Source organism: Hippocampus guttulatus, chromosome 7, assembly GCF_054856545.1.
Source record: "Hippocampus guttulatus isolate MCC_2025c chromosome 7, RoL_Hgut_1.0, whole genome shotgun sequence".
Taxonomy (NCBI): Eukaryota; Metazoa; Chordata; class Actinopteri; order Syngnathiformes; family Syngnathidae; genus Hippocampus; species Hippocampus guttulatus.
The window spans coordinates 2,702,181-2,715,460 of NC_141267.1; the positions used below are offsets into that span (position 1 = coordinate 2,702,181).

The 13,280-nt window shown below is 39.0% G+C and overlaps 1 non-coding gene across 1 annotated transcript; it reads left to right on the top strand.

Annotated features, from left to right (window-relative positions):
- The first annotated feature begins 5,457 nt into the window (after positions 1–5,457).
- trnah-gug (transfer RNA histidin (anticodon GUG)) lies at positions 5,458–5,529 on the top strand. Its single transcript has one exon. It is a non-coding gene; the product is annotated as a tRNA-His (tRNA).
- The last annotated feature ends 7,751 nt before the right edge of the window (positions 5,530–13,280 follow it).

Consider the following 13,280-nt stretch of genomic DNA (forward strand, 5'->3'; position numbering starts at 1 on the left):
TCTGGCAGGAATGTGAGGATGGCAACTCCAATTGAACAAAAGAATACTTGCACCTCACATTCACATTTTTTTTTGTTTAAAAATCAAAAACCATTTTTGATCCAATTACTCGATTGATGCGATAATTATTAGAATAAGCTATTTAAACAATATTCATGAGTTGCAGTGTTTATTTTTTATTAATTATCAATCAAGGCTTTAAGTGCAGTTACTGTGATAACGGTTATCATTTTGGTCATGATAATCGTGACCGTTCCAACTCTAACAAGCAATGTAAAAAATGTTTGGGGGGGGGGGGGGGGGGTTAAAATAAAAAGTTGCTTGAATGCTTCCATACTTAATTTCCAACTTGGGAGTGGAGGAGAACCTGGCACTACCATCTTAAGCACTATCCAAAACTAAAATGAACATTTTTAAGATGGCATTTTAAGATTTTAAAAAGGTACATTATCTTAACTCTGAGGGGGGGGGGGGGGTTGTTTGTTTGTTTGTTTTGGGGGGTATCTTCTACAACTACACATAACGGGCTTTATTCAAATCCATTCACATAAAAACATCTCCGGCTGTCAAGTACATTTTTACCAATCAGAAGCTTAAAAAAATGACACAATCCGTAAACGGACGAGGTGGTGAATCCCACAAACGTAGACTCAGATAAACGACGGTACGAAAAATATTTATTGACAGAAAAATGAAGGACCGACAGTGTAAACAGAAAGCGCTGGCAACACAGAACCAGGAGAAGCCAATCTGAACAAAAAAACACTTGCAAAAGGCAAGTTAATCTTGAATCCCAAAAAATACACAAAACAAAGTGGCATAAATCCAATTACACGAAACTTGAATCATCCAATAATAACAAGGAATCGGAAATACTAAATAAGAAACTATGGAAGCAATAGCGACTACATACATGGATGCTACAGCTTCTGGTTGACTTTGAAAATTAGCTTGTAGCCGACGTGTGCACATTTTGAGCATGACGTCTCTGATCCACTGGTGAAAGGACACTTTGATTCTCTCCTCTTTCATCTGAAACTGCTTTAAACAACAAAGCGTATGAGGGAAAAGTGGTTAGGATTACACGACTGTCCGTGTTTTATGTTATATGTTGTGTTTATTTTACTTTATGTTATCTGTTTTGTAAAGCGCTTTGTTACATCTGCCGCTGTTGTGAAAGCGCTATATAAATCAGGATGTATTGTTTTGTATTGTATGAACATGGAGTCTAGAAATGATCTCTTGAGGAACGGCCAAACAAGGTCAATAATCCGACAAGAGACATGGGATCTTGGCAGTCCTTAAAAAAATGGCTTAATCATGATAATCAAATTGGCAGCAGGCGTGCACACTGGAAGAGAAGCCTTCCACTGCCACCTGCTGGAGAAACACAAGAACAGGCTCATGGACAACAACAAAAATGAACGTCATCTGATTGGTCACCTCCATTATTTTATGCACACTTGGTTAAATATAAAGGTGCAACTATAAATTGATAAAAAAAATCACTGCTCAAATTAATCGACACCTAATTTAATCGTTTAGAGCAGTGGTCACCAATCATGGATCTGTTGTTTTGAGACTCTTTGAATTGATGGAAAGAATGCTGGCTGTGCTGGACTCAACTGGTCCATCATTCCTATTAAACCACATTTTTCTGCGTCAGCTTCCTGTGCCGGTGCACACTGTACCAGCCAACACCCCCCCCCCCCCCAAAAAAAAAAAAAAACGAAGGTGTCCTTGCTGTGGTGGTGGATGGTGTTTTTCTTTTCTTACTAATTGCTAACACTCCGTCCATGCACTGGTCCCCAACCAGGACAACTGTATCCCACTGCCACCCCTGGATGACACGACAAACACGGCAGGTTTGGTGATGGTAAATATGGCAATGGGTTGGGTTCCTACCATGTCAGGTTTTGTGCCGAGGCCAAGCAGTGTCGCAAACCTTGTAGTTTCAAGGGACCAGGAAAACGCTCATTAGCAGCCATGGGTGCTGGCCAGGACAGCAAGCTGTCATTTCTTCCCAACTCCAAAATGGGCCAAAGTCTGCTGGTGGACTTGGGCGCTCAGCGCAACATCCGACTGGCACAGTTGGTAGGCATCATGCCGGGCGGACATGGCCCGGGATGGACGCTGCTAATAGTAGCCCCAAATGTACATGTGGTACTGGGTTGGGTATGTGGAGGTGTGTTTTGGTGCAAGGTGTTTCAGGTGGGAGTTTGTTATGGCCTCTGTATCTACAGTATGCATACCTCTCAACTCATACGGTTTAGCCATAGTTCATACGGATTTTGTGGTGAATCTTACGTATATGGCCGTATCGCACAAATCATACGGATTCTGAAAATTTCCGGGTTTTTTTCACCAACTCCAAATTATTTGGAGTTTTCTGAACTCCAAATTATTTGGAGTTGGTGAAAAAAGTAATGCAGGAATACAACTCTGAACACAGTAATGCCACTAAGTAGAATGATGATTAGACATTAACCAGACACTGTATTATGGAGATCTACAATAAATATCATTGAAAATTTCGTGTTTTTTTCTGCCGTTATTTTGACATATAAAATGCTTTGGTATGTTGTAAGGATTTTTTGCTCTTTATAAGGATTTTTTTGGTAGTTTATACAGGTTGGCGCTCCGAAAAGTTGACAGGTATGAGTATGTCACTGCCACACACAAGACCCTGGCAGATATTGACGTTCTCATGTCGAAAGGCCAGTCCCTCCTCCGTCCACCAGAAGGCAGTGTTGCTGTCTCAGTCGATAACATAGTACAGTGGTACTTCTACTAATGTACGTCTCTTCATATGAAATTTTCAAGTTACGAAGCCTCAACAGGAAAATATTGCCTGTAGTTACGAAAGAAATTTCAAGTTTTGAAAGGTAAAAATACAGTACGTATATGCTGCTACTCGCAGCTCTGAGTTTTCTGAACACAACATACTTTTGGCTGCTATGCCATTGGCTACTACTGAGCATCATCCTGGCATCCCATTGGGTAAGAGGGATCTCTACCGTACGTGTCAATGCGTGTAGATAGACAGATGAGTGTCTATGAAGCGTCCTCATCATTCGCCCCTTGGGCCATGAGGTCCCGATAGTTTTATGTAAATGTGAATCACCCGTAAAAAGTGTTCACCAGTCGGGCAATCGCTCACGATGCTGATGTTTGCCTTGGACATTTTCGAAGGATTGTTAAAAGCAGACAAAAATGTCCTTAGATCGGTTCGTAACAAAACACCAGGCAAAAGCCCCTTCTGAGGGAGAACATAAACTAAAGACGGCAAAAAAAACAGTAAGGACACAGTTAAAAGTTAAATGACCATCATTTTTATTCATCACTCTGTTCTTTGTTTTTTACATTATCTCTCATTTATTGTGCAAAAATCTAATTGTAACATGTATTTGTTACATATTTTAATGCATTTTTAAGATTTAGAAAACATTTCTGTCTGATTTTTTTTTTGGGGGGGGGGGGGCTTGGAACGGATGCAGGGTTGCCCAAACTTTTTGGACCGATCGACCCGTTACCGCGCACGCGCACGCACATACACACGCACGCCATGATGAGGACTGACACGGAGGCATGGACGCACTTTTGCAGCCTATTAATTATCGTAGCTCACACGTAACGTTTTAAAGTGCTTCCCTCGGCCCTCCAGATTCCTATTCTTTGCCCGTTTCCTCGGTCGATTGTACACGAAACAAACTCTGAATAAGAATAATGATAACGATAAAGGATAAAGCGCAACAGCTCTTATCACAAGCTGCAATTGCAGACTGCTGAGCACTAACAAATAGTGATGAGTCGTTCGCGAACGAACCGGCTCGAATAGGGAGGCGCTCCTAATAGGAGCCGACTTTTTTTCTCCTGTTTTTGCCCCTCCTTCGGTTAAAGGCGCACATTATTGGTTAAGATCCGTGGTAGAAGAGGGAGGGGAGGGTTATATACACACACACACGCACACACACACACACACACACACACACACGCTGCAGTGACGAGAGGGGGAGAGTTAGACACAACAGCAGCACACTGAGCAACACACGAACAGGAGAGACAGAGAGACGAGAGAGCTCGATAGCGCTACAGAGAAAAAACAACACGGTGGAAAGTGGAACGGCGAGAAAATGGATAGGAAATGCAGTGAAATTTGGATTCATTTCAACTTAATTGATCGTTCAAAGGCAGCGTGTAGACTGTGCAAGGTTAAAAAATCCAATATCAAATTTTAATTCATTATTTGTTGTGTGGTAATCAAAGCTTACTTATGTCGTTTGACTGTAAATAGTTAAAAGCTTCTAAATATACAACAATCAGAGATTGGAACTTTTTGTTGACCTTGTTTTGAGATGGGTCTTTGTTCTTCTACTTTGTAATTTATTTTTTGTAGCACTCCATGTTGAGTATGTTCAGAAGAATATAAATCAAGCCATATAAATAATAAATATTTGATACACTGTATATTTTTTTACATTAGTCATTCATTTTACACATAATTTTGCATTATTTTGGTAGTAAATTAAGCAACAAAAAAACTGAGGAGCCATTTGGGAGCCGAAAGAGCCGGCTCTTTTTAGTGAGCCGAGCCAAAAAAAACAGCTCTCTAAAAAGAGCCGGAATTCCCATCACTACTAACAAGTTCCGGTGACGCAGTCACGCGCCACCGGAAGGTTTAAGATTTACCTGCTTTATTTTAGTTTTTGATACTTTTTGTGAAAATGAGACTGATAGGATGATTAGGGTGCAGTGTGCATTCACACAAAAAATATATTACTAACATGCACAAAGAAGCGCGGATTCCTCCTACTTCCGCATTCAAGGCGGAAATAGTATGGAAAAAAAACATTCGACGTCCTTTTTCTTAAGCTTTATGATCTGAATCAATGAATGTAGTTTTAACAGGATCAGAAGTGGACTTGGTCACCTTCTACTACGTGAGCTCAAAAGGATATCTTATCTTATCTTAAAAAAAATACGAAACCTGAAAGAGACCACACGATGAATTCATTGTTTTTCAAAGAGGAAAGACATTTGGTATACTGTACATAGAGCATATTTGACAGTAAAGCTGACTTGACTTGAAAATGATTAAAAATAATAAAATCTTGACTTTTTTGTTGATATTGATGACGTAATTGCCCCGAGGAAGTTGCCACTTTTTAAAACAATATTTTTTCTAATATTTACTCAAGGTATTTTTACTTTCTGTTTTTCGTGTAAGATGACATTTCTCTGTTTTATTAAAACATTTTCTGTCTGCTTTTGAAGTTTGTTTTTCAAGGAAGTTGACGATTTTTTAAATTAATTAAATTCAAAATCTGACCGATGTGTAATTTGTTATGCTGAGAAAGAAAGAACGAATTTGATCCTCATATGGTTAAAATTTATACGTTTCGAGCTTGGTATTTGTATAGCTCCTATTTATAGGTTATTTAGACACCGACGTGTACCGCCGTGATCGTATAGTGGTTAGTACTCTGCGTTGTGGCCGCAGCAACCCCGGTTCGAATCCGGGTCACGGCATTTTTATTTCCCATCAAATAAAAAATGTTGCTTTCGGGAATTTTTTATGTTGATGGCGACTTTCACGAAATCTTGCCTTCTCTGAATACGAACAATGTGGAGAAACGTGCGGTCCTTCTGTAACCTTCGAATACAACGGATCGGGAGTCACTAAGCGTGGAAAGTAGCCTATTATTTTGCAAAGACTTGGTATGTTAAACTTCACTACGGTTACTTATTTGCACACTTGTCTTGTCTCTGCTGTTTTTCTTACTGTGTAAGAAGGACACCATGATTGACCCACAGCATGAGACGTTGGTTTGGCAAAGCCTTATTGATGTAAAGTAATACTTTCTTTCTTGGTTACTGAATTGAATGCACAATTTCTCAACCTAATTGGATGTTGAATAGTGGTCCTGCAGTCCTCATCCCGATTGAGTTTTTATAAACCTGCCTGTAAAAGATGCAATAATATCCAGCTGCAGACTCGGAGGAGGTAGCTTCAGGCAATGGTCGACATACGCCGGAAGTGGCTGTGGTAAGTTTAGGCAAATGCATTTGCAAAAAAAGTCCTAAAGTATATACGACTGCATATGAAAGTGAAATGTTCATTAATTGTAATAGGAAATATACACGACTGCAAATGAAAGTGAAATGTTCATTAATTGGATTAGGGAATATACACGACTGCAAATGAAAGTGAAATGTTCATTAATTCTAATAGGGAATTTAAATTGTTTTATCTTTCTTTAAAAATTAAGTTAAGATTATTACTATTTTTTTATCAAACTAATTTGAGATAGAATTACTTTGACTTATTTGATTACCTACTTTGCAATACAACTAAAATTAGTAGCTCTTAGACTCCGTGGTTAACATAACAGGTTTGACGACTAGACTCAATAATTCATAAGGTTTTAAAATAATATAATTACAAAACACCTGGCTTTTTATGCATTATAATAAATAACACAAATTCTGAAAATATCAACATCACACAACTTCAAACCAGCATGTATGAAGCTTGATGGAACTGTTCTTTTTAACCAAAAAATAGATAAAACTAAAAACAGATTCTGTATCCCCGCCAAAATACCTATATTCCCTAAATGATCCATGTCCATTTCTAAAGCACTGTAGGATTCAAAAATAAAACACAAAAAGTATTTTTGAAAAAACACTTTATTGCTCACTCACTCACTTCCCTAGTTGTCGCAACTCCTTTTTGATCCTCTGCTCAAATTCCTCTCTTTCACTGAAATATGGTTGTAAAACATGAAATGCAAACGAAACTGAAATGTTTTGAAATGTATTATTTGGGACATGAGAAAGGGAGTAAGGATTTAATTGCATTTTAGTTGGAAGAGAATTAGACCGTTTACTCTTGTGTGTAACGTTTGTCCAACAATAAAATGGCAGTTATGGAGTTTGTGGAAGCAATAGCCACTAATATAGACAACAAAGAATTTACTGTTGGGGTTTTCCTAGATCTAAAAAAAGCTTTTGACACAATAGATCACAGTATATTATTGAAAAAACTAGAAAGATATGGCATTAGAGGTGTATCTTATAAATGGATAAAAAGTTATTTAGAAAACAGATATCAGTACGTGCAAGTCAACAATAAAAAAACGAATCAACTGAAAATCACTCACGGAGTTCCTCAGGGGTCAGTGCTTGGTCCAAAACTATTCATCTTATATATAAATGATATCTGCAAGGTCTCAAAACAATTTAAATGTGTCCTATTTGCTGATGATACAACTTTCTACTGTTCTGGAATAAATCTGAAACAGCTCCTGACAACCGTAGAAAACGAATTAAACAAATTAAAAAACTGGTTCGACAGAAATAAATTGTCACTTAACCTGAAAAAATCGAAGTTAATTGTTTTTGGCACAAGACCAATCAAACACCAAGCTAAAATTATGGTAAACTCAATTGAGATAGAAAGAGCGTATGAAACCAAGTTTCTCGGATTAGTAATAGACTCAAAACTATGTTGGAAGCCACATATCGATAACGTAAAAAGAAAAATAGCCAAAACCGTAGGGATCCTCTACAAAACCAAGGAAGTGCTAAATAAGAGATCTTTGTACACATTATACACTTCATTATTATTACCATATATGACCTACTGTGTGGAAATATGGGGAAATGCCTGCAAAACAAACACACTCCCTATTCTCAACCTACAAAAAAAAGCAATTCGAATTATTAATAGATCAAAATATACGGAACCCACAAATCCACTATTTATCAAATTAAATACGATGAAATTTTATGACCTGGTTGACTTTAAAACCGCCCAATTAATGTACAAAGCACACAATAACCTGCTCTGCCAAAACATTCAGAAGTTTTTCGAAATTCGAGAAAGCAGCTATGATTTAAGAGCTACCAATTTATTCAAAAAACTCAAAACAAGAACAAACATCAAGCAAAGAAGTGTATCTATCAAAGGTGTTAATCTGTGGAATAATCTCGAAACGGACCTGAAAATGAGTAAATCGCTTGCTGAGTTCAAAAACAAATTCAAAAAAATAGTACAAACAACCTACATCAATCAGAGTTAAAATGATAAATTCAAAACATTAAATATAATGATAAATCAGAACTAAGTTGATAAATAGAGAAAGGTATATAAATATCCATTATGAATACAAGAGAAAATTGACACAAGAGTGCCAGGGTGTGGATGTATACAATCCCGATACAAACCAAAAGTTGTAAAAATATCACGGTTAAGGGTAAAGTATGAGCCTTAATGGAGACTTCTTTCTTCTTACTTTTTTCTTTTCTGATTGATATAAAAATGATTTATTAGATACAATCACATAACGGGGTAGGACTAGATAAGTTTTTTACTTCTTCCTACTCCCTTGAACATAATAACTGTGTTGAATGAAGATTGATTTCTTTCTTTTTACTTTTTTTATCTACCTTATTTTCTGTCAAATTATTACTGTATATATGTTTTATGTTCAATAAACAAACAAACAAACAACAAACAAATAAATAAGTGTTCAGCATGTGCCACTGAGACCTTGTTGGTCACGACGAGACCATAAATAATAGCCTATTAAGAGAAAAGGATTTATACATTGTGTGAATATTTTCTAAAATATTTCAATCTACAAATACAAAAAAAATCTATATTTTTGTATCTATTTTGAAAGTGTTGAGCAGCTGGGGATAACATTACCTCCGGGAATAGAAGATCCATCAAAAAGTCCACCTCATTCACAATGTTGTTGGGAGTTCCTTCTCGATCCACAATGCCCCTCGGATGTCTAAAAAGGACATCCCGGTGTTCCTCTGTGTCCAAGTAGACAGGCACCTTCAGGCACTCATGTTAAAAATATCTTGGCTTGCCGTTGAGTACATCCTATTGACAATTTTGTGGAAATTGCATAAGTGGCCTGTGTGGTCATTTTGTGAATTCAAATAGGCATCAAATGCCAGTTCCTTTGAAACCATTTAGAAATGATAAAGCTTGATAAACAAGTCACATATTTTTCTGTTGGTAGGTAATAACATTCCTCAATATACAATGTAAATCTTCAGTTAGGGTTAAAAAAAGGACATTTGCAAAATACCACAGTGAGACTCTGAAACAGCATATATTCCATGAATGGGATCGATGCACTCATTCTCGAGGTGGTGCATTGCCGTCACATCCTTTTGCCTTTTAGTGTGCTTTCTTTCGATATGCCTTTTAATGTTTTTCTTATTGAACATAATACGGCAGATGGGACATTTTCGAGTTATCTGTCGATGACGAATTTTCTTCATCCGTCCACCTTGCGGTATGGGCACTGTAGGTGGCGAGGCACTGTGTGGGGCAGAAGCAGGCAGAACAGAGGATGCAGCAGCGCATGGCGCAGTAGCAAGAGGTGCAGTGGAGAGTGGGGCAACAGATGGGGCAATGGATGATGCAGCCACATCAGGCAGCACAGACGGTGGTGCATCAGCAGGTGGCGTAGCAGTAGAAGGTCCAGCGGTAGAAGGTCCAGCAGAGGGTGGGGAAGCAGAGGGATGGGCAGCGGTGGGTGAGGCAGCAAAAGGTGAGACAGCGGTGGGTCGTGGGGATGCAGGCGCCTTAGCAGCAGCAGCAGCCGAGACCATCAAAGCAGGGTGCTTTTCCTTACACATGCGAAGGTGATTTAGGAAGGGTACCCGGCGCATTATTATTCCACGGCAATAGATGCAATGAAAGTGCAGGTTTGGTCGGCATTGTAGCCCACATCTATGAATGGTATACCCTGTAATAGAAAATAGAGCTTAAACGTTTTAAATAATAATTTACAATTATCATAGACAACATCTTTACAAATGATCAGCTACAACAGGTCACTGAGTAATTGGTTAGGAGCCATCCAAATAAAAATGATCTATACTGTGACTCACACAAATTGTGTCTCGCAAACTTACCTTCATGTGAAACTGCTCGGTTAAAATGGCCCTCCACATGGTCCTTTACCTTGCAGTAGTATGGGGGTTTAAACCATGCGGGCTGGCAGAATGGACAGTGGTACATACTGCAACATGTGTTGCATTTTTGCAGCTCAGGGACAGATGTCCCTCGTTGTATTGTGACATGCATCTGAAAAATAAAGAGAATGAATTGTGAAATCTACTATGTCAATATATTTCTACAGAAAACTAAGGCCATAATAATAAAACTATGATTTTTTTTTAATTGCTTCTGTCAAAGGTATTAGGGATCCCAAACGACGTTGCGCGTTTTTCCCAGTGCTTTTTAAAGTCACAAAGAAACGAGGAGGACATTAATATAGAGGTACAGGGAAAACAATGTGACGTACATTCTGCATGAGCACAGATGCATTTAAATCTAATATTTTAAACTGATCAACATGACACAATGCGCAGTCAATTTTTAATTGAATGCACATATTTTGCACATTTAGCACTTCTTTGACGTAGCCCAAAGCTCTTTAAAAATGACCAGTATTTTACCCATTCACAAACATACATATATTCATCCGAAATTAAATTGTTAATGTCAACGTCGTTTTGACATTATGATCTAATTAATAAACAACTAGGCGTGCTAAAACATTTCATCCTCACTTGCGCTATATATTCTATCGTCGAGAGAATGTGAGTGTAGCCGGGATTCAAGTTCGCATAAAGTTTTCATTGACGCTCGTCGACTGAATATTACCGACGTAGTTGTTGTCGTGCATTAAAATAACACAACTCCGTTTTACTTTTGGTTGATTTTGCTCTTAAATTATCTTACAATTACAGGGCCTTTTAAACCTTTTGAGATCCACATGCGACTTACTTCGGAATCTGGCGTCATCCTTCTGACGTCATATCCGGCGCAAAGTTACTTGCCTAAACATACCTTTCCCTGAATCAGCCTCCTCCGGGTCTGCAGCTGGACCCTTCTCAAAAGATGACGACATAATTGTCAATTCCTCACATTGGTCAGCAGGTGGTGTCTTTTGTTTTAAAATGAAGGTTAAAATGAAATGGAGCACATTTTTATTATCGTTCACAAATATTAACTGAACAGACAGAAAGGTCAAGTTTAGATATATATTCACGAACATCCTTGGAAATGCGATGGAAACTGGAAAAACACTTTCCTTTTTTTCTCCAAACAGACTACATCTATCTATCTATCTATCTATCAATCATCCATTTTCCGATCCGCTTTATCCTCACAAGTGTGGCGGGGGCTGCTGGCGCTTATCCCAGCCATCTTCGGGCAGTAGGTGGAGGGGGGCGGGGGGTTTGCACCGGTTGCCAGCCAAGTGCAGGGCACACAAAGACAAACAACGATCCGCGCCCACTCGCACCTCGGGACAATTGAGAGTGTCCAGGTAGAACAAGCAACTCCACAGTGGAAGGCCAGAGCCGGGATCGAAACCATGACCTCTGCACTGTGAGGTCACATGCTAACCACTGGACCACCGGGCCACGCTCTATACATTTTTATTGATTATCTCATATTATAGATCGATAGATTTTTTTTTTGTGGCACACAGCAGCCATAATTATTTGTATTTAATATTAAACATCAAGAAGTGGCAGCACATTTACTACTTCTGTGATGTAGTTTTTAAATTGTGTTACATAATTTCATTATTCTAAGAGCATTAACTGAGCAGCCAGAAGAGATAGAAATGCTAGTTAAAATGCAGTTGTTGCGCTTATTAAGTGAAAGTGAATTGTATTCCCACTTTGTCGCTTTTCGTGCACATACTGTCAATGTGAGGGACATCTCTTCATCGCAAGAAGCACTCCAAGTCCTCCTCCACGATTCTTACCGTATCCAACTTACTGCCGTCTCTTAAACAGCTGTGCAGGAGAGGCGAGAGTAGCCAAACTGACCCAACATAAAAAAAAATGTCTTCCCTTGCAAGAAAAAAAAAGTGTGCATTCTCTTGCAACATTTGCGAGGGAACGCAAAGCTTTTTTTCTTCCATGTCAACTACATTAGAGATGTGTCAAAGTGTCAGGAATACTCAAATGGATGCCCAAGGCAGGCAAATGAGTAAAAAAAATGTTTAAATGTTCTTCCTCAATGTTGGGTTCATTGGGACACCTAAAATATGCGTCACACAAGCAACAATAATATAGCCAAGGGGATGCTTGTCTCCCTCGTTTAATGGACAAGGCAGGGGCCATGCTTGCTGCAGCTTTTGGGCCATCAAATTCAAGGACATTGGCTTTGCGTAAACTTTCTAGATCGGCGAATAGGTAGGGTTTGTCATCGAGGGTAGCCCCTTGGAATTTTTTTAGGTGTTGGTCAATGTCTCTTAGGGATTCTGACGCATTTTTGACCAACCTGGTTTTCCCTGCGTGGTCATGTCTAAATCTTTCTAGGTCACGCTCATGTGCATTGTCGGTTGTGGAGTGGGCGTAGGACCACTGCAGAAGGTGACGGCAGGAGGTGGGACAGAGTCTCGTGTGGTGGCACATGGCCTATCAAGTCAATCATCATTCTCCCAATGGGTTCCGGTTCCCACACAGGCGATGGTTTAAGTGGTGGTCCTGCCATGCTTGCGCTCAAGAGGTCTTGTGAAAGAATGCGTTCCACAGATGGCATTTTACTGCCATGTGAGCTGTAGTTCATGGTTTACCTGTGATAATTCCAGATCCTGGTCTTTTTTACATTCATGGAGATTGCTTAAATTAAATCCAAGCCACTGCTAACTTGATTCTCATATCATATGAGCAGTCCACTTTCGTGGCGTACTCCTCTCTAAATATTTATTTTTATATTTAAGGCGAGTTTCAGAGGCTTGGTCTAATAACAAGGGGGCATGCTGGTGGTGTGCCTCAACCCGTCACAAGGTCGATCGGCCACTTGATATTACTCAGATATTAATGTGATCATTTCTGTGGTGGTGGCACTTAATAATTCTTCTTGTTCGCAATTTTTGTTCTCACACAAAGTGAGGGTCTGAGTCATATTGAGATTTATCAGTGACCACGAGAGGTGGCTCTTTATCAGATTCATCATTACCTCTTGGAGGTTTTTGTTTTCACTCAAGCAACTCATGCAGTCACCCCATTTATGTTGGTTTTCGATTTGTGACTGCTTGACAAAGGAAGGTGAGTGGTATGCTGTCATTGCCACAAAACTTAATATTAACACCATTGTATTTTAACAACGAAACATCATTGACTCAGGCATAACAGAGATATGTAATGAGGACTAGAAAGGTGGTAAAACAGTTTAGAAATTAAGGTGTCAAACTCCGGTCCACGAGGGCCGTTTTTCGGCATGTTTC